We start from the raw sequence: 24,743 nt of genomic DNA, 5'->3' as shown, positions 1-24,743 counted from the left end.
AGTTGCATCGGGACCATTTTGCCATGCACGATGTACTTTAACCACAGTAGCTGGTAAACCATTCACAGATGTAGCCGTTTTGGAAGTTTTTCCACTCTTGGCCCGAAAGCCAGTGAAACTACCGTTCTGGATGTCAGATAAACCGCTTCGTTACAGCATTAGGACAACGACTGCGCTGTTTTCCCGCGTCCCCCCGACACGCTTTATATACTCTCCATGGCAAATGCTACCACCTGCCGTCTGTGAGTGGTTATTGCACGTTGACGTTGAAACAGGAGGTGGTTACATTAATGTCACTGGACCGTGTATCATTGCGCTAGAGTCATTCAATACTGTCATCAGGGTAAGAGGAATTGCGTACGTCTTACATTGGGATTAGCTGTGTGTGCTTTTCTACCGCGGAACTGCATGTACTACGAGGGTCGAAGTCCCATAACTGCTGCAGACTTTCTAGCTTGGCTCGTGTGCTTATCAGAGCGACTAGCGTCAAGGGAGTTCTCCAAGCGAATCGCTGGGGCTCGCTCGTCACGTCGACACGGGTCTTGTGGATATGCCCACATACTAGCAGCACGCTACCGTCTGCGGAAAGCTGAGCCGCTTCTCTAATCTTCTTCAGTCTTGGTGTAGGCAAGCACCGTCAATATGTACGCTGTAACAGTCATTCATCAGCGATTGGACGCAGTATTTCGTGGAAATCACGCGTTAAGATATCGGATGTTGTATCCAGTGGGATCTCTCAGACAAGCTCATGTTATGTCGATAAGCATTAGTTGTCCCTTCCTATGTGAGATTGGGGAAAAATTATCACCTGTAACTCAAAAGAAACCTTATTACGTAATATTTTACAGTTGTATGTACCTAAAATGTCTAGCAGAGGAGGCGGGGGGGGGGGGGGGGGGAGTAGAAGGTCCTGATAAAGACTGAAGTTTGAAAATAGGTCTTAGGGGATGTTGGATGTAATATATGTACAGAGATGTATAACATGCGATATGGAACGATAGGAGAGCAGCACCAAACAAGTACAAAATTGTTGACTTGGAAAAAAATGTACTTTCTAACTGTCTTTGTGTCTAGGTGCACGTGTTTTTCCCGTAGCTTGTGGCGTTTGACATTGAACAACATTTCGGTCGTGTCTGAGGAAACAGGCAATAAACGCCTCGTTTATTGAGAGAAAAGAATTGAGGAATTTTGAAATTCTGGATTGGAGGTTGCCACCTGCACGTTATTAACTGTGGTGCGGCTAATTTCGTAAATAATTTCTACTGAAATTTTAGTTGTATTCAATATTCAGCAATTGTTAGTCAAGGTGATTGTTTTATGGTAGTTTAGATTGCGGAAATCAAAATAATGTCAGACGGTAGAAACCGGAAGGAGTCTGAACTCGTACTTCCACAGCATTGGCAGGAGCATTGAAAACATTTCAGTTGAAATAACTAATTTTTTTGAAAACATTTCAATTGAAATAAATAATTTTTAAGTCACTACCCCAACAAAAATACAAAATTATACACGAGGTGTGATCAAAAAATACGATGGTTATTTTTATTAAAAAATAATTAGTAAGCTCACATAGAATTTGTTGTAATCTCCTTCAAACTATTTTCCTTGGCTAGCAATGCACTTATCCCAGTGTTGAATCCATGACTGGAAGCGTTTTTGGAAGGCTTCTTTTGTAAAAGCGTTCAGCTGTTTTGTTGTGATCCTTTTAATGTCGAGAATGTCGTCAAAACCTTTTCCTTTAAGCATGGTTTTAATTTTTGGAAAGACCCAAAAGTCGTGTAGTGTTATTCACTGAGAAAGGTGGATGTGGAAAGACAGCAACACTTTTTTCGGTCAAACACTCGTGAAGCAAAAGCGAGTTGTGGCACAGCGCGTCGTCGTAGTGAAGGAGGAAGCCTTACAGTTAATCGCACTATGTCCTCAGTATGGAAAAAAAATCCTGAGCATGATTTTAATTTTCGATTTTGACTGATCGGTACGGCAGTAAAAGTTCGCAATGGTTTTCCTTTGGGAAATCTGAATTTTCGTTTCAGAGTCGTATCCATAGGCCCAAGTTTCATCTCCAGTTACAGTTTTGGACATGAAGTCGGGATCACAATGAAGATGATCCTTCAACTTCATACACACTGACACACGATTTTCCTTCTGTCTATCACTCAAAAATCTGGGAACAAACTTTGCTCACACTCGTCTCATTTGAAAATTATAGGTTAAAATACTTTCCACGGACCTGTACGAGACGCTAAGTTCTTTGGCAAGCTCTTGAATAGTTATTCAGCCGTTAGAACGAACAATTTTGACAAGTTTTCGACGGTTTCTTCCGTTTTTGATGTTAATGGACGTCCCGAAAGTTGCTCGTCTTCTACCGACTCATTTCCTCTTTTAAATCTCTCATACGACCTGTAAACAGTCTTCAGAGTTACAGCATAATCACCACACATCAATTTCAACATTTGATGAGATCCTTTCACGCTTTTTTGCAACTTGAAATGCAACTTAATGTTCACGCATTGTTCGATCTCCATCATGAGCAACAGAAACGGCAAACACAACCTCCTCTAGCGTCTTTAGACGCTGATTGAGCAGTCGGAATGCGTTCCAGCTTGATGCTATCTGTCTCAGCGGATCAAGTTATCGGACAAATTATTTCAAATGATTATAGCGGCAGCAGTTGCTGCTAAAAAAATTCATTCATGGTGTTCTTTTGGTCATACGTCGTAGTTGTACCGCAACAGCTTTTTGTACCAGCGTAACAGATGATAATGAATGCATTAGAAGTGGGCAGTGTGTTGAATAAATGCCTTCTCATCACCATTAGCTCTAATTTTCTCATGACATCCTAAATATCGCTGCACACACAGACAATCCAGGCAAGTGGCTCTATTACGAACCGTAATTAGTCTGTTCCCGACTAACTCCCAATATGTGTCACCTGTTAAAACATTTGGCTTACGCTAGCTAGTCGTTCGGTCCACCGGTTGTCCAAGTTTTTAATAATTATAATGAATTATCTTTACTGTGTAATCCATTCGCTAAGAGGACGCAGAAGTAGGAAGAAATGAAGGAAGGTTAGGATGTAAAGACCCGTCGACGAGTATGTCATTACAGACTGAGCACAAGTTCGGATCAGGAAAGGACGGGGAACGTAATCCGTTGTGCCCTTTCCAAAGCAACGTTGATCGACAACGGAGACGACGGGAAACCTAATTCTGGATCGCCGTACGCCGACCTGAACCGCTCTTTTGGCTTGGCCAGTCAGTTCGCAGAAAGGACTTTTTTCTGTGACATCTTTCACTTCAGGCAATATTTGTCGAAGTGAAAGAAGCTGAGCTGCACGGTGGTTCAAAAACCACTTTAAACTGTAGGTAGTCCTGTAACTGGCTGTATAAGTCAGTTCAAACGTCGGGGAAATGTAACTGTATACCACACGGAGTAGCACCATGCCTAGTAAAGCATTTCGATATCGTAACCAAAGTTGGGGCTGATGACAGCTTTCATTATTTCATATTAAATTTGTACTGTGAAAGTTAAAGGACAACAACAACGGAAGAATGTTTTCTGGTTCTTGGACTGTGCTCTTTGTTATTATTTTTCTGGGAAATCTTAGAAGTATTTTATACTTTGGTCGAAGTTAAAAGACAAGAACAACTGAAGAATGATTTCTGGTTTCTTACTATTTTCCTGACAATGCTTAGAAATACTTTATAACTTGGTCAAAGTTAAAAGACGAAACTATTTAAGTTGAAGCACGGTAATAATAACTGTAAGTTCGAAGTGAGTGCATGTGAGATGAAGTCTGTCCTATTATGTTACTTGTTTGTGCTAGACCTAACTATCGGCAGAAGAAGCCATATGTAAGTTTAATAGCTGTTGCTCAAGTACTTTTCTAGTCTGTTGAGACGTGTGGAAATAACACTTTTTTACGTGTTGCAGTAGCTGGCGGTTATGAAACACAACTTATACCACAGCACTGTATTAGCTCATGCGGTAGTCAGGAACAGTGAGAAAGGCGTGTAAGAATGTCGCCAGGTAGGTTATGAGGAGAAATACACTCCTGGAAATTGAAATAAGAACACCGTGAATTCATTGTCCCAGGAAGGGGAAACTTTATTGACACATTCCTGGGGTCAGATACATCACATGATCACACTGACAGAACCACAGGCACATAGACACAGGCAACAGAGCATGCACAATGTCTGCACTAGTACAGTGTATATCCACCTTTCGCAGCAATGCAGGCTGCTATTCTCCCATGGAGACGATCGTAGAGATGCTGGATGTAGTCCTGTGGAACGGCTTGCCATGCCATTTCCACCTGGCGCCTCAGTTGGACCAGCGTTCGTGCTGGACGTGCAGACCGCGTGAGACGACGCTTCATCCAGTCCCAAACATGCTCAATGGGGGACAGATCCGGAGATCTTGCTGGCCAGGGTAGTTGACTTACACCTTCTAGAGCACGTTGGGTGGCACGGGATACATGCGGACGTGCATTGTCCTGTTGGAACAGCAAGTTACCTTGCCGGTCTAGGAATGGTAGAACAATGGGTTCGATGACGGTTTGGATGTACCGTGCAGTATTCAGTGTCCCCTCGACGATCACCAGTGGTGTACGGCCAGTGTAGGAGATCGCTCCCCACACCATCATGCCGGGTGTTGGCCCTGTGTGCCTCGGTCGTATGCAGTCCTGATTGTGGCGCTCACCTGCACGGCGCCAAACACGCATACGACCATCATTGGCACCAAGGCAGAAGCGACTCTCATCGCTGAAGACGACACGTCTCCATTCGTCCCTCCATTCACGCCTGTCGCGACACCACTGGAGGCGGGCTGCACGATGTTGGGGCGTGAGCGGAAGACGGCCTAACGGTGTGCGGGACCGTAGCCCAGCTTCATGGAGACGGTTGCGAATGGTCCTCGCCGATACCCCAGGAGCAACAGTGTCCCTAATTTGCTGGGAAGTGGCGGTGCGGTCCCCTACGGCACTGCGTAGGATCCTACGGTCTTGGCGTGCATCCGTGCGTCGCTGCGGTCCGGTCTCAGGTCGACGGGCACGTGCACCTTCCGCCGACCACTGGCGACAACATCGATGTACTGTGGAGACCTCACGCCCCACGTGTTGAGCAATTCGGCGGTACGTCCACCCGGCCTCCCGCATGCCCACTATACGCCCTCGCTCAAAGTCCGTCAACTGCACATACGGTTCACGTCCACGCTGTCGCGGCATGCTACCAGTGTTAAAGACTGCGATGGAGCTCCGTATGCCACGGCAAACTGGCTGACACTGACGGCGGCGGTGCACAAATGCTGCGCAGCTAGCGCCATTCGACGGCCAACACCGCGGTTCCTGGTGTGTCCGCTGTGCCGTGCGTGTGATCATTGCTTGTACAGCCCTCTCGCAGTGTCCGGAGCAAGTATGGTGGGTCTGACACACCGGTGTCAATGTGTTCTTTTTTCCATTTCCAGGAGTGTAGAAGCGAATAATCGTTCAGCATAACGGTGACAAAATAATTCTTGCCTTTTTAATCGAGAGTGTCAAACGCTGATAAATATTTATTAAAGGGCATCTTCTGTACACCGTGAGCTGCACTAAAAAGGTTTATTTGTCAAAACCTGATCCTCTGATACACAGGAACGAACAACTATATGTGCAACGATTTCCACAAAATGATAGCTGTATGTTTGGTGGCAGGAATACCAGTCTACTTACGTTATGTCCCTCTATAGTAGTGAGATGAGTGTCGGATAACACAATAGGATCTGAAATCCGTCGTACATCATAGTGCGCACGTTTTCAGGTATATAACTACTCTTAAATCTTAGGCACTGACAATTCTTGATCAGTCTGAGGTAACTATCATATAGTGTAAACATGGAACTAACGGGTCAAAGAGTCTACGTCAGCCGGCCGCTGCGGCCGAGCGGTTCTAGGCGCTTCAGTCCGCAACCGCGCTGCTGCTACGGACGCAGGTTCGAATCTTGCCTCGGGCATGGATGTGTGTGATGTCCTTACTTTAGTTAGGTTTAATTATTTCTAAATCTAGGGGACTGATATCCTCAGATGTTAAGTTCCATAGTCGTTAGAGCCATTTGAACCATTTTTTGAGTCTATATTTTTTGTCTTTCGTTATCTGTAAGATCATATTTAAACATATCTGTGACATGCATCCATTCATGTAAATTACAATTTTTTGACAATTGGTATATGAATATAGAATATATGAAAGGTATAAAATTGCTAAATAATCCAACATATCACGTCAAATTTGGCGATTTTTACAGGCGTGACACAGACTCCAAATAATTTTCTATCTTTTAGGTTCCCTCCTCTATACAGTTATTGTCAATAAAGTAGCACGCATTTTCTGAAGGTCTGTTTTATGAGAAAACTAGTCAAAGCGTGGTAATACGACAGTTAATTGTTAACAAGACCAGATGATTCCAATCCCACTCAAGCTTCATATTAATGCCACGTCGTCCACCTTTTGCAGAAATTACCACACAGTACAATGACAAAATGCAGGATTCCCAAAAGAGAGCGACGTACTACCACGAGTTTTGAGTTCGTGTTCCAGGAAAAAACGGTTAAAATTTATGGTCGGACGTTCGGATTCTCCTTATCACACTACGCGACTGCGTCGCCGCTTCCTCCAACATTGACAGTTCAATGTAGTTACGGCAAAGCTAGTAATCATTCTAGTTCAATCGCTATGACTAGACTCTGCTTCCTTCCAGGTAAATTTGGCTTAAGTAATAATACCTCGTTAAGTTGCCAGTACTGTAAGTGGATGTCCGCTTTGTGTTAGGACACAGACAGACGTAATAGCGCTAGAGAGGTCTGGTTGTGCGCGCTAGAAAAATAGTACCATTCCAGGGTTCCGAACGGCCATTACGACCGACTGATAGTCGCACACAGTGAACCGTGCCTGTTATTATGTTGATTAGCCGACACTGGAACGGCGTGTTCCGCGCTGAAATTCGGCGACCAGCGGGGCGCGAGCAGCGCTAATTTGGTAGCCACTGGATCGCATAATCCGTCAGATGTGAGGACCATTAGTAATCAGAAGTTTTAATCACAGATCGATAGGGCTCTTTTGCTACGGCGCTCGGCCCGTTGTCCGGTTAACACAGGACACGCGAATTGCCGCTCGTCGTTACACGCCGTCGTTTCCAACGGTAACCCCATCTACATGCGTCCCGCCAACGCACATTAACATTGCGGAACAGGCAGGCTCTTTGTTTGCAGAGCACACTACAAGGATTTGTTACTTGCTGCCTCACGCCGAAATGCAGTAATGTTCTGTGTACACTGTTACGGCGTACTGCAGCAGATGTAAACGAAAATTCAGTCGCTAATACGAAGGAATACTAGGCTGTTTGATTTTGCGTTGAGTGAGTGAGTTTCCGTACGCTGTGAAACGATGGACACGCTAATAAATTCGGTTTTTTCTTTGTCTGAGTGTTCTGTACAGAAGCTCATTGATCGTCTTGTACATAAATGAGTGAAACAAATATAAGCTAAAAATTCATATTCTGCCTTTATATTAAGATGTTCCTCGCGACCGCTACGGTCGCAGTTTCGAATCCTGCCTCGGGCATGGATATATGTGATGTCCTTAGGTTAGTTAAATTTAAGTAGTTCTAAGTGCTAGGGGACTGATGACCTCAGAAGTTAAGTCCCATAGTGCTCAGAGTCATCTGAACCATATTTATTAAGATATTCCCTGCCACCACAGCTTTAATATAATTTCTAATACGCCTAATATTCGTTACATCTGCAAATTAATTTATCATTCTAATAGGTACAGTAGCATACAATGCACAAGTTGTTACGTCCAGCTTCAAGTCGTTCACTTGAATCACGATAGGTTACTGATTTCATATAATCAACTGGGTAAACGGTTTCTTGAGTATAGAATTCATTAGCTTCTTTGAGGTACATAATCACTCAAAAATAAACGAGCCGTTCTGGTCCTCGTCGAAAATAGCTTCAGCACTTTCAGTTGTTTCTTTTGTATCTAATTCGTTTATTTTATGGATTAAACTTCAAGCGGCTGTAACGGAGCTACTGTTCTAGATACTGGATCACACTTTTAAAACTCATGTAATACATCATACATTCTTTCTTTCACAATGCACATTATCAAGACGAATTCGAAAATTTAAAAAAGACCGAGAACCATCAAATTTAGAGGATTTAGCCATTAAAAGTTACAAATGACCGTCATAGAACAAAAATTAAATTTCTTCAGCATGAGTTTTGCCTCAGTTCTTCTTTTGTTTTCAGATTATACAGGCTGCCGGCACGATAGCTCAGCGTGTTCGGTCAGGGGACTGGCAACTCACTGTGATTAAAAAAAAAGTGAAGCGTTCACCGATGGAAATAGAAGGTCTCACGCGGGATTCGTACAGAACTGATGACGAAGAAACAGCGATAGTGCAGTCGTAGAGTTTCGCGTTAGAATTTTCTAGCATTTGGGTCTAGGTGTAACTTTTTTTAAAATTTTGTAGCTTCAATCTGTCCAATAATGTTGTACCATACAATGTTTCTTAAACGAAACATACCTGACAACAACAGTTTCTTAAATCTTTTGAAATGACGTTACCTTGCTTTCAGCCGGTAGAATTTTATTTTACGCCTGTTTCAAAAAATGGTTCAAATGGCTCTGAGCACTATGGGACTCAACATCTTAGGTCATAAGTCCCCTAGAACTTAGAACTACTTAAACCTAACTAACCTAAGGACATCACACACACCCATGCCCGAGGCAGGATTCGAACCTGCGACCGTAGCAGTCCCGCGGATCCGGACTGCAGCGCCAGAACCGCTAGACCACCGCGGCCGGCTTTTACGCCTGTTTCTCAACGGCTGCTTTGGAAAGATGGTTAGCTTCTGCCCTCGTCCCCGTCTACAAGGAATGAAACAAAAGCGTCTCCCTCTTGCAGAGGCTCTGTCGAAATCTTGATATTTCATTGGGGAAGTGGTCGCGATCTTGGTAAAGTTTGGCTAGAGTTTGGATGAAGCTCGGGATCACTACTGACTCTGGTGGATGACGTAGAGTTTTCCCAAGACTAGAGAGAAGTTAGGATTTTCAGTAAGCGTATTCCGCCTTCCGCCTCCAAGAACGATGGTCTAGCTGCAGCCTCTTGGCCACGCAAACGAAGATGGGTCTAGAATGCTATTATCAGCCGCACACAACAGGCGTGCGCGCAATCACGAGCACTGGAAGTTATTTGGTGAGATTCGGACTGAAATGCTTTCCCGTGATATAATTAAGGGTGTGCGATATTTGTTAACTTTGCAGAGTTAGTCGTTTCGTCAACTGAGGATCGTAGTTGTTTGATTTCCAGGCTGCGCCTGGCATCTTTGAACGGTGGTTGCTCTTCCGAGTTCACTTATCGTTACCAGTGTTATGCTTCTCGGTTGACCGTTGCAGCGTACATTACGTGATACCAAAACTGATACCAAGCTGGAGTAAAACATTATTGTTTCTTTACATTTTCGTTCATTGTCATGTTGTTGACGGTTTACCACTTGAGTGCACATTGAGGAAAAGAAACTCATCCGTTACAATTATGCATTTCGGCAGTTACATGCCTCCCTTAACTAATATGTGATGTATTGTCTGTGGCTGACATGTGTAATTCATGCACGACTATCAACTTTTAAAAGTGGGCCTACTCTGTTAAATTCAGACTTAGTAAGACGTCAGCCATTGCGCCATTTGTTTCGTTACCTTTTAAAAGTAAATTCGCATTATTGGATAGGGAACTACGCTTCGTTTTCCGATCACGGTCCATATAGGGGTACACTACTACAACCATCCCTCCTCACAGTACTAATGGGCTCATGCTACCAAGTTTGTAAATACACTGAAGCGCCAAAGAAACTTGTATAGGCATGCGAATTTAAATGGAGAGATATGTAAGCAGACAGAATACGGTGCTGCAGTCGGCAACGCCTGTATAAGACAACAAGGATCTGGCGCAGCTGTTGGTTCAGTTACCGCTGCTGCAATGGCAAGTTATCAATATTTAAGTGAGTTTGAACGTGATGTTACAGTCGTCGCACGAGCGATGGGGCACAGCATCTCCGAGGTAACGATGAAGTGAGGATTTTCCCGTACGAGTCATTTCACGAGTGTACCGTGAATATCAGGAATCCGGTAAAACATCAAATCTCCGACATCGCCGCGGCCGGAAAATGATCCCGCAAGAATAGGACCAACGACGACTGAAGAAAATCGTTCAACGTGACAAAAGTGCTACCCATCCGTAGATTGCTGTAAATTTCAATGCTGGGCCATCAACAAGTGTCGGCGTGCATAACATTCAACGAAACACTCAACTAAACATCGTCGATATTTGGTTTTGAAGCCAAAGGCCCCCTCGTGTACCCTTGATGACTGCACGACACAAAGCTTTACGCCTCACCTGAACCCGTCAACACCGACACTGGACTGTTGATGACTGGAAACATGTTGCCTGGTCGGACGAGTCTCGTTTTGTATCGAGCGGATGGACGTGCACCGGTATGGAGACAACCTCCTGAATCCATGGACCATGCATGTCAGCAGGGGACTATTCAACCTGGTGGAGGTGCTCTAATAGTGTGGGGCGCGTGCAGTTGGAGTGATATGGGACCACTGATACGTCTAGATACGACTCGGAAGATGACGCGTTCGTAAGCATTCTGTCTGATCACCTGCATCTACTGATGTCCATAGTGCATTTCAACGGACTTGGCCATTTCCAGCAGGACAATGCGACATCCCACAAGTCCGAAATTGTTACTGAGTGGCTCCAGGGACACTATTCTGAGTTTAAACACTTCTGCTGGTTACCGAACTCCCCAGACATGAACATTATTGTGAATATAAGGAATGCCTTGCAACGTGCTGTTCAGAAGAGATCTACACCCCTCGTACTCTTACGGATTTATGGACAGCCCTGTAAGATTCATGGTGTCAGTTCCCTCCAGCACTACTTCAGACATCAGTCGAGTCCATGACACGTCGTGTTGCGGCACTTCTGCGTGCTAGCGGGTGCCCCACACGATATTAGGCAGGTGTACCAGTTTCTTTGGCTCTTCAGTGTATTATTTGGCTCTTCAGAATATGATTCGATTTGCTGATCACCGAACTACAATCACATATTCTCTCAACATGTGGAATTCAAATATGAGCCCCCCCCCTCCCACCATCCCCCTCCCCCTGACGGGCTTCAATATTTTTGTCAGACATTGTATATGTTTGTGTTTATTGAAAGGCGTGACCATTAAAGGTGTTCCACCGTTGATTACTTACGATCAAGAAGGCATAGCTGCACGAATGCGGGCAGCGAATCAGGACTGGCAAAAAATCCTCTAAGGAGTTATTCGAAACGCTGGCAACAAATCATCTGTGTGACTGGAGCTCGCCGTTCGGCCGGACATCAATTTCCGGCGATCGGATTACGGGAAGTGCCGCCGTGTGGCACCATTTGCACAGCGGAAAGCGCCGCCAGCAATTACTGCAGCTCTCTGAAACTCATCCGCAGCCAATATTTTCGTACCCGGGGCGCACGGATTCCCCTAGTAATTACCATCTCACATTTCGATACTGTTCCACTCCGCAGATTTAAACCAAGTAAAAAAAAATGAATCGCTAGGTCTCGCAATGACACGTGCCTGATACAGAGACCGGACAGTCGATCACCTGGCAGACATCCAGATTTTGAAACATGCGTCGTGAGTTTTTAAGTAACAGGAACCCGTGATGACAGATGAATCTCAAGTTAGCGATAAAATAAAATCACGAGAATTACGTAGAGGTCAAAATTCGTAGGCTTCCATGGCAGGTGTCAAGTTCAGTAAGATTATTTTGCGTACTAGGCCACATCATTAGGAAACACCAAAAGCACTAAAATACCGACGTTTCGACCTTCTTAAGAGGACCGCTTACAAAGGCTCAGTTACGGGTGGCAGTCCAGCGCGGATATCAGAGGGTTGGTGGAGGTTGGGAGGAGGAGGGGTGGGGGGTCATGTGGTCATACTTTTACAGACATCAGTTTCCAAATTTCGCATAAAACTTTTGGAGAATAAAGTAGCGAAAAAACTGCCTCGAAACTGTCAAGGAATTCTAGAATTTATAGAATATGCTTAACGCAGGATACTTTTCCGAATTTTACACGCTCGTAATGTTATGTATTGCAGATCACAATCCAAAGTCATACTGTTTTGTGAAATAATCGTAGTGGTGATCACTCACTTCCATTTTATATTTGTAGACTGTGACGTTATCGAGGTCGTGGCCGTTCGTTGCTATTATAGTTCGTAAATTAACTGTCTGACCTACGTACTTCTTAAATTTCCGAATATATGCTTTTAGAAGGCTGTATTTTCGTGAATACAATTCCGCTGATGTTAGGCTAAAGAAATGTGCTATTCACTGATGTAAACAAATTATTATTAGGCCTAGTATTACAACAAAATATTCTTTATCTTTTATTATTATTGTTAATTCCCCGTTTAGGAGAGCGTTAAAACACAATCAATTTTCGTGCCACTTTTTTTTGTCTATTTTCTCTTCCCAAAAATATATATTCAGTGTGTTTTTTCTTCCTCTCTTCTGTCCACTTCTTTCCTGGTTTCTTCTCATTTGGTGTTTCCTCGAATTTCTGTTTCCTGATTTTTTCTCTGCATTTTTCTCTGTTTGTTATTTCTTCTGTGGAGTATTTAGTTACTTGAGGTCTTCCATGGTTTCCTTTGCCCAGTTAGTTTTCATCGTTGACTCAGCACTATGTTTATAATCATCTGGATCAGCCCATTTTCGTTCATCCTATGAATATGCCCATAGAATTTAGCCCATCTTTTTCTTATGTTGTCTGTAATTGTCTCTGTCTGTTTGTACATATCTTTTGTCGGTCTTTTCATCCAGATTCACTGTCCCTGAACTGGCCCATAGATCTTTCTCACAATTTTTCTCTCTTGCTCTTCCATTTCATTCATTTTCGTTCTTCCCCTGATTACTGTCGTTTCTTAGGCATACAATGCTTCTGTGAGACTACTGTTTTGTAATGTCTTAATTTGGCATTAACGGAAACACTTCTTTTATTGTAATGGTTCCATGTAAGTCTGTAAGCTTTTTGTAGCTTTGCAACTCTTTCGACATTGGCTGTCGAATTTAGTCCTGTTTTCTGTATAATCTCTCCCAGGTATTTGAAACTTTCTACTTGTGCTATCTTTCCATACTTTGCTACCAATGGATTTCTGCCTGGAGATTTTGTGTCGATGTACTGGGTTTTTTCATACGAAATTTGTAGTCCTGTTCTGGTTGTGATTTCATGTATTGTCTCTAGGGCTTCTTTGGCTTCATTTCTGTTATTTGTTATGATGGCTATATCATCGGCAAAGGCCAGACATTTTATATTGGTGGTTCTATTTTTGTGTCTCCCCATCTTTACCCCATTGACTCCATTGTCCCATGTCCTCATTATTTTCTCTAAAACTGCGTTAAACAAAATAGGTGACAGTCCATCTCGCTGTCTCACTCCTGTCTTGATTTCGAACGGTTCCGAGATCTCTCCCATGAACTTCACTTTGGATTTTGGATTTTTTAATGTTTCCTGGATCAGTTTTCTGATCTTGTTGTCTACTTTCATTTCTTCCAGTGCATTGAAAAGTGTTTATCTTTTATAGTAAATAAACAATTTATTCTGATATTAGGAGGTTTTATATTGTCCAACGAGAACAGTATTTTGGCAAGTGACCACGTCGCCATCATTAGGTACACTGATGAACTCACTGCCTAGGAGATAATGCGGTGCTTTTGTCTTCCACCCCTCACTCCCTTCCTTCTGTCTTGCCGCTCAGTCCGCGATTCGCGTCTGAGTTCGTCGTGTGATATCTCCTTTCACGTCTTATTCAGACCACGTGTGGTTTCCCAGGCGATAACAAGTGTATACCCACTATCACGACTGATCAACGGTTCACTTACCGGAATCTAGATACATTCTTTAACGACACAGTGATACAAGTTAAGACGTCAGTGTTGGCTTGCAGAAATATTGTGGACGCTGTGCACTGACACCTGGTTGTTCACCCGTGAACTGCTTTGTCGTGAATTACACTGGGAGAGGTTGCGTAAGCACATGTTAAAATAATTAATATTAAAATCGTTAACTGCTGTGGTATATTGGAAGGGAGAAGATGGTAGGTTATATTTGATAGGGAAGGAGACGGTAACAGTGATTTCCCCCCAACACAGCCTCTCACCAAACCGAAGTCTGGACTCGCACCTGGCAGGACTGAAGAAGTTCATTGATGGATTACAAAAGATCGACATGGTGCGCAAATACATGTTGGCAAATGACCGTAAAGAACATGCTGCAGCAGCAAGGATATGTGTGCGTGAAGATCCTCACCTGGGCGCAAAATGGAGAATGAACAAGGACTGAAAGAAACGTCATTATCCAACTCAAGCAGTAGTAGTAGTCACTGGAGGGAATAGTAGTTTCTGGCTAGGATTAGGCAGATATAGTACCCAGCTGGATATGAAAAAGACTGGCGTAAGTAAGAAATACCTGGATATCAGCAGAACATCAGTCCAGAGATTGAATATATATAATCTTCAACCTCCGAACGACAGAAGGTGCTACAGTCAAAAAGGAACTGATACACCAAACAGTTGGTCTAACTCAGTTGACGCAGTGCAAACTACCGCCTCATAATATCTGATAAACGACAGTCAGATTGTATAGAAGATCAATGTAAGTATCTCCTTATGATGCTTTGTTAGGAAACGTAGTCTCTCTTTTTGCTTTTGTCATCTGATTTCTTAATTTTGATGGTTAACGTAAGGTATTCGCAACTAAAGTAATAGACCCTCCCCAGGTTAGCAGAGAGCGCTAATGCGCTGCTTCCTGGACTCGGGTAAGCGCGCCGGCCCTGGATCGAATCCGCCAGGCGGATTACCGACGTCGGCCGGTGTGCCGGCCAACCTGGATGTGTTTTTAGGCGGCTTTCCACATCCCGCTAGGTGAGTACCGGCTGGTCACCACGTTCCGCCTCAGTTACACGACTCGCAGACATCTGAACACGTTCGCACTGTTCCACTTATTACGCCAGACACACACATCTGAGGTACATTAATTTCGTCCCAGGGGGTGTGGGGTGGTGGCAGGAAGGGCATCTGGCCACCCCTTAAAAATTAACCTTGCCAAATCTGATCCTAACCATGACGATCCTGCGAAACCGAGGGACAAGGCATCAGAGGGAAGAAGAAGATTCGCAACTAAAGTAATCCAGGAAAGTAACGAATAGTTTTTGCACTGCCCCCGTGGAGATATTTTCATTGACACGACCAGTTTTGATACCTCAAGCCGAATTTTTCGTATACTGTGTGTCCGAAGAAGAATAATAAATATTCGGGAATAAGATAGGAACGTTCATTCGAAATGGCTCTGAGCACCATGGGACTCAACTGCTGAGGTCATAAGTCCCCTAGAACTTAGAACTACTTAAACCTAACTAACCTAAGGACATCACACACACCTATGCCCGAGGCAGGATTCGAACCTGCGACAGTAGCGGTCGCGCGGTTCCAGACTGTAGCGCCTAGAACCGCTCAGCCACTCTGGCCGGCCCGTTTATTCGAATACATACCTTAAAAGCTATTACACTGCTTCATCTTCAATACTGTGAAACGAATCTGTTCTACCGCAAATTACTTTCTTTCCATAATTTTGAAGGAGGTAGTATGGACCGAAATAAGTAAAATTTTCTACTAAATTCTGAAATTCGTACCTTAAGAGCTATGAACAGAAGTGGTTCATAGTAACGAAGATCAGCAAGTGCTTATAGCTCATAGGGTATACTCTATATAGCCCGTGTTGAAAGGACGTTTTTTCTTGTTGTGGTCCATAATAAAAGTTTTAAGAATATGGAAAGCAAAAAGCTTGCAGATCCCATGTTTACTGGACGTTTTTGCTTCCTGTAATCTCCCCGAATACTGACCATTCCTCCTGGGACATTCTGTACAAAAATACACTATCCGGGAAGTAGGCCTAATACCGCAAAAACGTTGAAATTTACATAGAGTAATATACACTTTGCAATTCACAAAGTGCCCAGTAAACAAACATTTGAAGGAAGAAATTGACTTCGGTTGCTGTTTCTGCTATAATTACCCACAGCTGATTAGTATAGTGACCTCTTCCCCCTCAGTGACGTTCGTGGGGTTCGGATTTATCTTTATACATACAAAAATCCAAGCTACGTCTTCTATTAACGACACATATTAAAGATCAATATGCTATCGATCTCACAAAGGTTACTAAGAGTCATAATGTCACGATGTCGCAACACAAATGTCGCCAAGCACGTTTATTCAAATGGTTCAAATGGCTCTGAGCACTATGAGACTTAACTTCTAAGGTCATCAGTCCCCTAGAGCTTAGAACTACTTAAACCTAACTAACCTAAGGACATCACACACATCCATGCCCGAGGCAGGATTCGAACCTGCGACCGTAGCGGTCACGCGGTTCCAGACTGTAGCGAAGCACGTTTATTTACATCATCTTAACAGTCCTCAGAGATTTTTTCCAGTCGACAGTAGCAGGCGAGGAATTCCCGCTCATTATCCCGCGAAACAGAATATTACTTCATTAGCGTCGTTCGTGCTGCTGTAAAAGCTTGAGCGTCGCGTGTTCCGCATGCCGCGGCATTCCGAAGTGCAAGTCCGTCCGCTGATGGGACTAAGGCCTGCCTTCGGGTGGCTACTGCACGCAGATCAACTCATATCGAGAAAATTCCACTCACGTCGCCGCGCCGCGGGTTTCTTTGTCGTCGTTATACGAAAAGACACGCAACCGAAAAACTCTTCAAAATGTCTCCCCAGAATAGTACTATTACATCACAAGCGACGACTTTCATTTTCCAGCGCATTTGGGAAAGCTGACGGGCATTGAAATATCTGGCTTCAGTAAAATAATGTGATTTTTTCGCCAAAGGAATAATCTTAGTATCTCACTCCAATGCGCTAATAATTCTGCTCGCGCAATGAAGAATAGTGTCTTATGGTCGCAGAGTGCAACAGACCAAATGTTAACTCACCATCTGATCCAGTTGGCGCTTTATGAAATATATCGAAGTCAGTGTTCCATTCATCGTGCATTCGCTTTGTGCATGGCTGTCTTTCGTTGAGTTTGGCTGCCTTCATGTAGAGAGCAACATTCATTTAGCTCGAGCTCTATGTAAGGGGCAGTCAAATGAAATCAAGCCAGATAACAAAAACTGAAGTTCGTTATTTCAAAAGTAATCATTACAACTGCTGATATGTTTATCCCACTGCGAGACAAGATGGTCAGTGCTTTCATGGAAAAATGTTTGCGGTTGCCTATGGAATCATTAAAGCGCACAGGCAAGCTCCGTTTCGTCCGACGAAAATAAACGGCCAGGCCGGCCAGAGTGGCCGTTGTGGCCGAGCGGTTCTAGGCGCTACAGTCTGGAACCGCGCCACTGCTACGGTCGCAGGTTCGAATCCTGCCTCGGGCATGGATGTGTGTGATGTCCTTAGGTTAGTTAGGTTTAAGTAGTTCTAAGTTCTGACCTCAGAAGTTAAGTCCCATAGTGCTCAGAGCAATTTGAACCTTTTGAAATAAACGGCCACAAATATCTTTCTCTAGCTCTTCAAAAATGTGGAAATGGCATGTGGAGAGGTCAGTAAGATATAAAGGATGTGTAAAGGGTTCCCAGTGTAACCGAAATAACTTTGGAGACATGTGGGCGGGTCTTTTCTTGCCGTCCGTCAACATTTCTGGGCGTTTGGACTTGATGGCACGCTTCATTTCTTGCAAAATGTCCAAGTGCCGTTTTGCGTTAATTGTGGCTCGCGTTCCAGAAAATCCATGAGCAGCGGACCCTTGCGGACAAAGAACAAAGTCGTCATAACTTTCCCGTAGCTGGTGTGTATGGTTTTGAATTTTTTCCACTGTTGGATCAATAAGACGAACCATGTTTCATCTCCTCGACAATACGTGACAGGAAACGATATTCCTCATCGTGATAGGGTTCCAGATGCCGCAGTGATGTTGACATTCTGCTCAACTCCTGCTCCTCCATCGTGTTGTGGGGAACCCACTGAGCACAGGTTTCAGGTGCTCTGTCATGATGGCGTGACCGGTACCGTGACTGACGCCCAAGATGAGACGAATGTCCTTCACCATCCGCTGATGGTCATTTCTGTTGTGAGCGTCCGCCGCAGTAATGGCAAAACGGGTAATGTTTCAAATGGCTCTGAGCACTATGGGACTCAACATCTGAGGTCATCAGCCCCCTAGACTTAGACCTACTTAAACCTAACTAACCTCATGACATCACACATATCCTTTCCCGAAAGAAGGAATCGAACCTGCGACCGTAGCAGCAGCGCGTTTCGGACTGAAGCGCCTAGAACCGCTTGGCTACCACGGCCGTCCAAAAGGGGTAATGATACGATGAGTCTGTCCTGGCCAGCTGCAGTCTTATAACTACTCTACTTTCTCGAAGCCTTTCTTTACACGCAGATATACGAGCACGGGACATAATCTGTTCGCCATGCACAGCACACTTTCCTGCATGAATTTCATTTGCTGAGACGCTACAGCCATCAAAAACCGCACTACACCTCGCTGTTTCTCTTTCCAAACCTCTGTAGAGAAGTCGGATTCACACACTACTCGCTGGCCTCACAACGAGCTCATCTAACAGATAAATGGCACAGCGGTGAACGTTCGCGCTGTTCCTTCCTGGTTCCCAATAGAGGGCACTTATACACACACTTACCTTCTCTACCAACGTCCGCGCCCTGCTTTTTATGTGCCAAGGTGACAACAGTTAAGGTTAAAGCATTATGGGACTTAACATCTGAGATCATCAGTCCCATAGACCTAGAACTACTTAAACCTAACTAACCTAAGGACATCACACACATCCATGCTGGAGGCAGGATTCGAACCTGCGACCGTAGCGGTCGCTCGCTTACAGACTGAAGCGCCTAGAACCGCTCGGTCACAGCAGCTTGCCAACAGTCAAGGGATTCCTCCTAACGTGTCGGACCTCCTTTTGTCAGGCGTAGTACAGCGATTTGAAGCGATATGGACGCAACAAGTTGTTGGAAGTCTCCTGCAGAGATATTGAGCTTTGCTGCCTGTACAGCTGTCCATACTTGCGGAAGTGTTGTCAGTGCAGGATTTTGTGCACGAACTGACTTCTGTCGATGTCTGTTCGATGGGTTTCATGTGAGGCGGTCGGGGTTGACAAACCATTCACTGGAGTTGGCCAGAATATTCTTCATACCAATCACGCACAATTGTGTCCCGGTGACAATTCCATCGTCATTTGGGAAAGTGAAGTCCCCGAATGGCTGAAAATGCTCTCGAAGTACCTGAACATAAGCATTTGCAGTCAATGAGCAGTTCACTTGGACCAAAGGACCCAGTCCGTTCCATGTAAACACAGCCACATGATCATGGAACCATTACCAACTTGCACACTGCTCTAACGGATACTTTCGTCGTACCACGTTGGTTTCTGAGGTTATTTAAGGCAGTTCTTCTTATCTGTTAGCACTAACAACTCTACGTAAATGCCGCTGCTCTCGGTCGTTAAGTGAAGGCCGTCGGCCACTGCGTCGTCCATGGTGAGAGATAATTTGGTACTTTCAGTACACTCTTGGCACTGTGGATATCGCGATGTTGAATTTCCTAAAGATTTTTGAAATGGAATGTTCCATGCATCTAGCTCCAACTACCATTCTGCGTTGAAAGTCTGTCCATTTCTGCCGTGCGGCCATAATGATGTCGGAAAGGTTTTGATATGAATCGCCTAGGGACAAATGAGAGCTCCACCAACGCACTGCGCTTTTATACCTTGTGTACACTATACTATCATCATCTGTTTATGTCCATATTACTATCCCATGTTTTTCTTTTTTTCACCTCAGTACATAGTATGTCTTGTTTCCATTTGACCACCCCTTATACAACCGTATCACTGAAATAAAATTTACATGTAGCAAGTGAGACGTCTTTCAAACATGGTGCCATCTCACTGGTCTTCCATTACACACATGTATCCATTTGTGGATGTAGACTTACTAAGTAAATTTCACTACTTTTATTCTTTTTGGTATGTCAGTTGAGTAAACTTGTCGATCTGTAACGACGTTTCGGTAAATTTCTTACTTGCCATTTAGGCTTAATAACACCTTGTGGCAATGTAGGCATCAGTCGATGGTCATGCCTGCACACATCATTATCCAGGCAACCGGCTGCCCAATACGTACACCATGGCATGGATTCAAGCCTGTGTGAGTAAAATATACGCTATTGGGGACATTCATGTGGGCTTACATGGGGCCTCTGGTAGCAATCAAAGGCACTATGGCAGCTGGGGACTAGGTGAACATTATTGCAGACCACTTGCATTCCTTCATGCTTTATGTCTTCCATGACAGCAATGGTGTCTTCCAGCACAAGATAAATGTACACGTCACGCGGCTGGTATCAAAATACAGTGTTTTAGGAGCAAAATAGCGAACTCACAGTGATGTGTTTGCCACTAAATTTGCCTGATATGAACCCAACGGAACACATCTGGGATGGTAGCAGGCGCCAGCTCCACACACACATACCGCGTTCCATAATTTACAGGAAATTCGAACCCTGGACATTATCATCTGGTGCCTTGTAGTTATGGAGACATACCAAGGACTTACAAAATCCATGACATGCACAAAGTTTGCTGTTTTGAGTTCTAAAGGTGGATCAACACAGTATTAGAATTTTACTGATTTATTCGTATATTAATTAACTTTGAAGCCACAAAAGGTTCATTATCATGCTGCAGTATTTAAAGGAGGTGTCATCGCAAACTATATGTCAACTATGGAGAGGCTGCAGTTCTGTAGATGCCAAAAGTATTTGCGGAATGTATTGACCACTGAAAATACTTCATCATTTGTAATGAATGAAATGAGTACAAGGAAAACCTGCTAGTGCATTTTTAATTCCATTCTAATAACAAAATATTTAAAGTTTCCAAAAAATTTTGCATTTCATTTTCTTTCTATGATACCTTTACCGCTTTCATGATGACTACTATTTGTTCTCGAGGTCATCCCAGTGATCCCCTGCTAATGACATAAGAAATGATGATTCCTTTGAGGTTTAAATTTTAATTTGTAATCAACAATTTGAGGGAAAACATAGCAGCTTTTTCCGTTTCTCCTTGAATAATTTTCTATTTTTACCATAGCCTCAGTGTTAAACAACATTTTCAGTGGACAGTTTTGCAAAATTACGGTAATCTGTATTTCAACTTCGCCATCTGAAGTGCAGAGAACGAAATGTTTAATTCCTTTCTCGGGACACGATACTATTTACTGCGTCAGGATCAGGCTCCCACAACTAGACTGCATTGATCTCTGAAGTTCAGATATCTTTGTTGGTATATACCCCGGATATGGAAGTGCTTTCCAAAGGGGTACAGTGGAGGACCTTTTTGGATATAACCGATATGTAGCTTCAATCAGAGAAGCTACACTTCATGAGATCAAATATTTTTGGTACACTACGGAATATTCTTCTTCTTCTTCTTCTTCTACTACTACTACTACTACTACTACTGTATATCTACTAATGGATGTTGGCTACTACTACTACTACTGTATATCTACTAATGGATGTTTGCGAACACATTTGCACAGTCTTCTCAATCTCTTCCAGTATGTCGCCTGCCCTATTAGCCGTGCGGTCTAACGCATGGCTTTGCAGAGTGGGAAGGAGCGCCTGGTTCCCAGCACGAATCCGCCTGGGCGGACTTGTGTCGATGTCTGGTGAGCCGGCCAGTCTGTGGATGGTTTTTAGGCGGTTTTCCATCTGTCTCAGCGAATGCAGGCTGGTTCCCCTTATTCCGTCTCAGCTACACTATGTCGGCGATTGCTGCGCAAACAAGTTCTCCACCTACGCATACACCACCATTACTCTACCACGCAAACATAGGAGTTACATTGATCTGGTGTGAGACGTTCCCTGGGGGAGGGGCCCACTGGGGCCGAACGACTCAATGACCCTGAAAGAGTGGGGCGGTGGAGGGATGAGGTGGGCTGCGGCAGTCATCGTTGGGTTGTAGACCACTGCGCTGTGGCGAGGACGGAGCCTCTCCATCGTTTCTAGGCCCCCGGTTAACATACGATACAATACAATGGATAAGTCCACCCCCCCCCCCCACTGCATTTCTAATTACTTTACACTGTCTGACATTGTGACTGTGGAGGCATGACATCCTCCTCCTACTAATTATTCTCTTGGTTTCAATCTTCCCCTGGATTATCAGCTGAAGATAGTGATACCTTTCATTATGTATCACGTGACCTAAGTATGCAGTTTCCTTACGTTTGATTGTGGTTAGCAGCTCTAGATCTGTTGTTGCTATTCTCAGAATCTCTTGATTTTTTTTCTTTGCTGTCCAGGGAATTTGCTCGAACATAATGTTTTCTTTGTACCACGTAGGTCCTGATTACAAGATGCAAGTTTCCTTCATTGCCGCAGTGTGTTGTCAAGCGAAGTGCCCTGACAAATTAACTGTGGAAATCTTGGCCTTGAACTTAGATGTTTGCTAACCGCAAGGAGCTATCGGACGCCTTTATTCTTCGGGTATGTCTCTCCAATCGACAAACAGTTTTATCTTTACTGTATGAATTACTTTATAGCGTACTACTGAAGAGCGGATGTTGCATCCTGGAAACAACCGCTAGGTCGTGTCTAACACAGTTGCCATTGTGTTATTTCTCGGTTTTGTACTGGTTTAACGCGGTAAGCAGGAGAGCCTAACTGGAGACTGTAAAAGAAGGAGAGAGATACGACTTCCAGGCGCACTGAAAAGATGGTCTACGAGTTCCCCGATCTGGGACCTCGCTTTTACCTGACCGTTGCCCTAACGGCAGAAAATTTTACCTACTTTTCGAACACCACAGCAGCTCAACCTTGGATACGGAATGAATAACATCCCATATCGACGCACGAGAGTTTACAAAATTTCACAGTGCAAGAGTTAGATTATCGTTTGCAGTCATCAAACATCGGATCCTGTAGTGTATTGTATGGAACTGGTGACCTAGAGACGATGGAGAGACTTCGCCCCCCTCCCCCCCCCCCTCCCCGTAGCCTTCAGTGGTTCACAACCCAACAACAGGATACAGAAGTCCACTCACCCCACCGCCGTCCCACACTGAACCCAGGGTTATTGGGCGGTTCGGCACCCAGTGGAACCCCCCGGGAACGTCTCGCACCAGACGAGTGTAACCCCAATGTTTGCGTGGTAGAGTAATTATGGTGTGCGCGTACGTGGAGATAGTGTTTGCACAGCAATCGCCGACATAGTGTAACTGAGGCGGAATAAGGGGTACCACCCCGCATTCGCCGAGTCAGATGGAAAACCGCCATAAAAACCATCCACATACCGGCCGGCACACCGGAAATCGGCGCTAATCCGCCGGGCGGATTCGTGCCGGGGACCGGCACGCCTTCCCGCCCGGAAAGCAGTGCGTTAGATGGTTCAAATGGCTCTAAGCACTATGGGACTTACCATCTGACGTCATCAGTCCCCTAGACTTAGAACTAGTTAAACCTAAGTAACCTAAGGACATCATACACATCCATGCCCGAGGCAGGATTCGAACCTGCAACAGTAGTAGCAGCGCGCAGTGCGTTAGAACGCACGGCTAATTGGGCGGGTAACATCGGATCCCAGTCTCATATAAAATTATTAAATAGGAGCAGGGATTATTCTCTGGTGTTTCCGTGAAAGCTGTCTGTCATTCAGCGAACCTCTACATCCTATAGAGCAGAGAACACTAATTTTCTCTGTAAAATAAGAGCAGGCTGGTGTTGACGAGCTACGAGATTTCCTGAGCAGAATAGAGGGTAATAAAAGAGAAGGTCTCTTCTTGTTATACTTTGGACATAAGACGCTTTACGCCATTAATGAAAAGTGCCTGCGTTCTTCGGCAAGTCGGCTCAGTCTACACAATTTTCTCTGTCATAAGTATCTTGCTGTCTTTCGCACTTCATCCCACTTGATAAAGTTTCAGTTAACGATTACGATCATTAAGCACGGGAAACAGCTCTTCAAGAGACTGTATCAAACAATTTTAGTTCTTGAAGAGAACAACGTATTAAAAATATTCAAATTTTTCTTTTTCTTTTTTCTTTTAGGTGGAAGATGATCCTAATAACAATTACCAGATATCTAAAGGTGTTAATTTTGTTTCCCCGCGTAACTTGGCGACAATTTTGCGACCGCTTTCTGGTCGTAAACTGGAGGCATAACTCATCTCAGAGATGCTTAGTTGGAGTGAAACGAGACCTCTGACCGGAGTAATCGATTTCATTCGTCCCCATTGCTTCAAATAATTCAGTTGCAGCTTTCGCTTTTTAAATGCCAACACTTTTGTGTTGCCAATGAACAGGCTGAAATTTTTTCCTCATCTGGAGAAGATGATTACTTCAGGGTTTAGTGTTACACACAGCCTAGTGGACCAAGGTCAAACCATGAGGAACAAGCTCATCCTGTTACGCTTCTTCGCGTCTTTCTGGATGGTAAGCCAGCACAAGAATCGATTACTTGACATTACGCTGGTTCATACAGGCACAGTGGACTCCCAAGAAGCGTAAAAAGGAGTCGTTTCTTCAAATGATAACAGAAATCTCTTTCATTTAAA

The sequence above is a fragment of the Schistocerca cancellata genome, chromosome 2, assembly GCF_023864275.1.
Source record: "Schistocerca cancellata isolate TAMUIC-IGC-003103 chromosome 2, iqSchCanc2.1, whole genome shotgun sequence".
Taxonomy (NCBI): domain Eukaryota; kingdom Metazoa; phylum Arthropoda; class Insecta; order Orthoptera; family Acrididae; genus Schistocerca; species Schistocerca cancellata.
Note: the sequence above shows the minus strand (reverse complement) of the source record.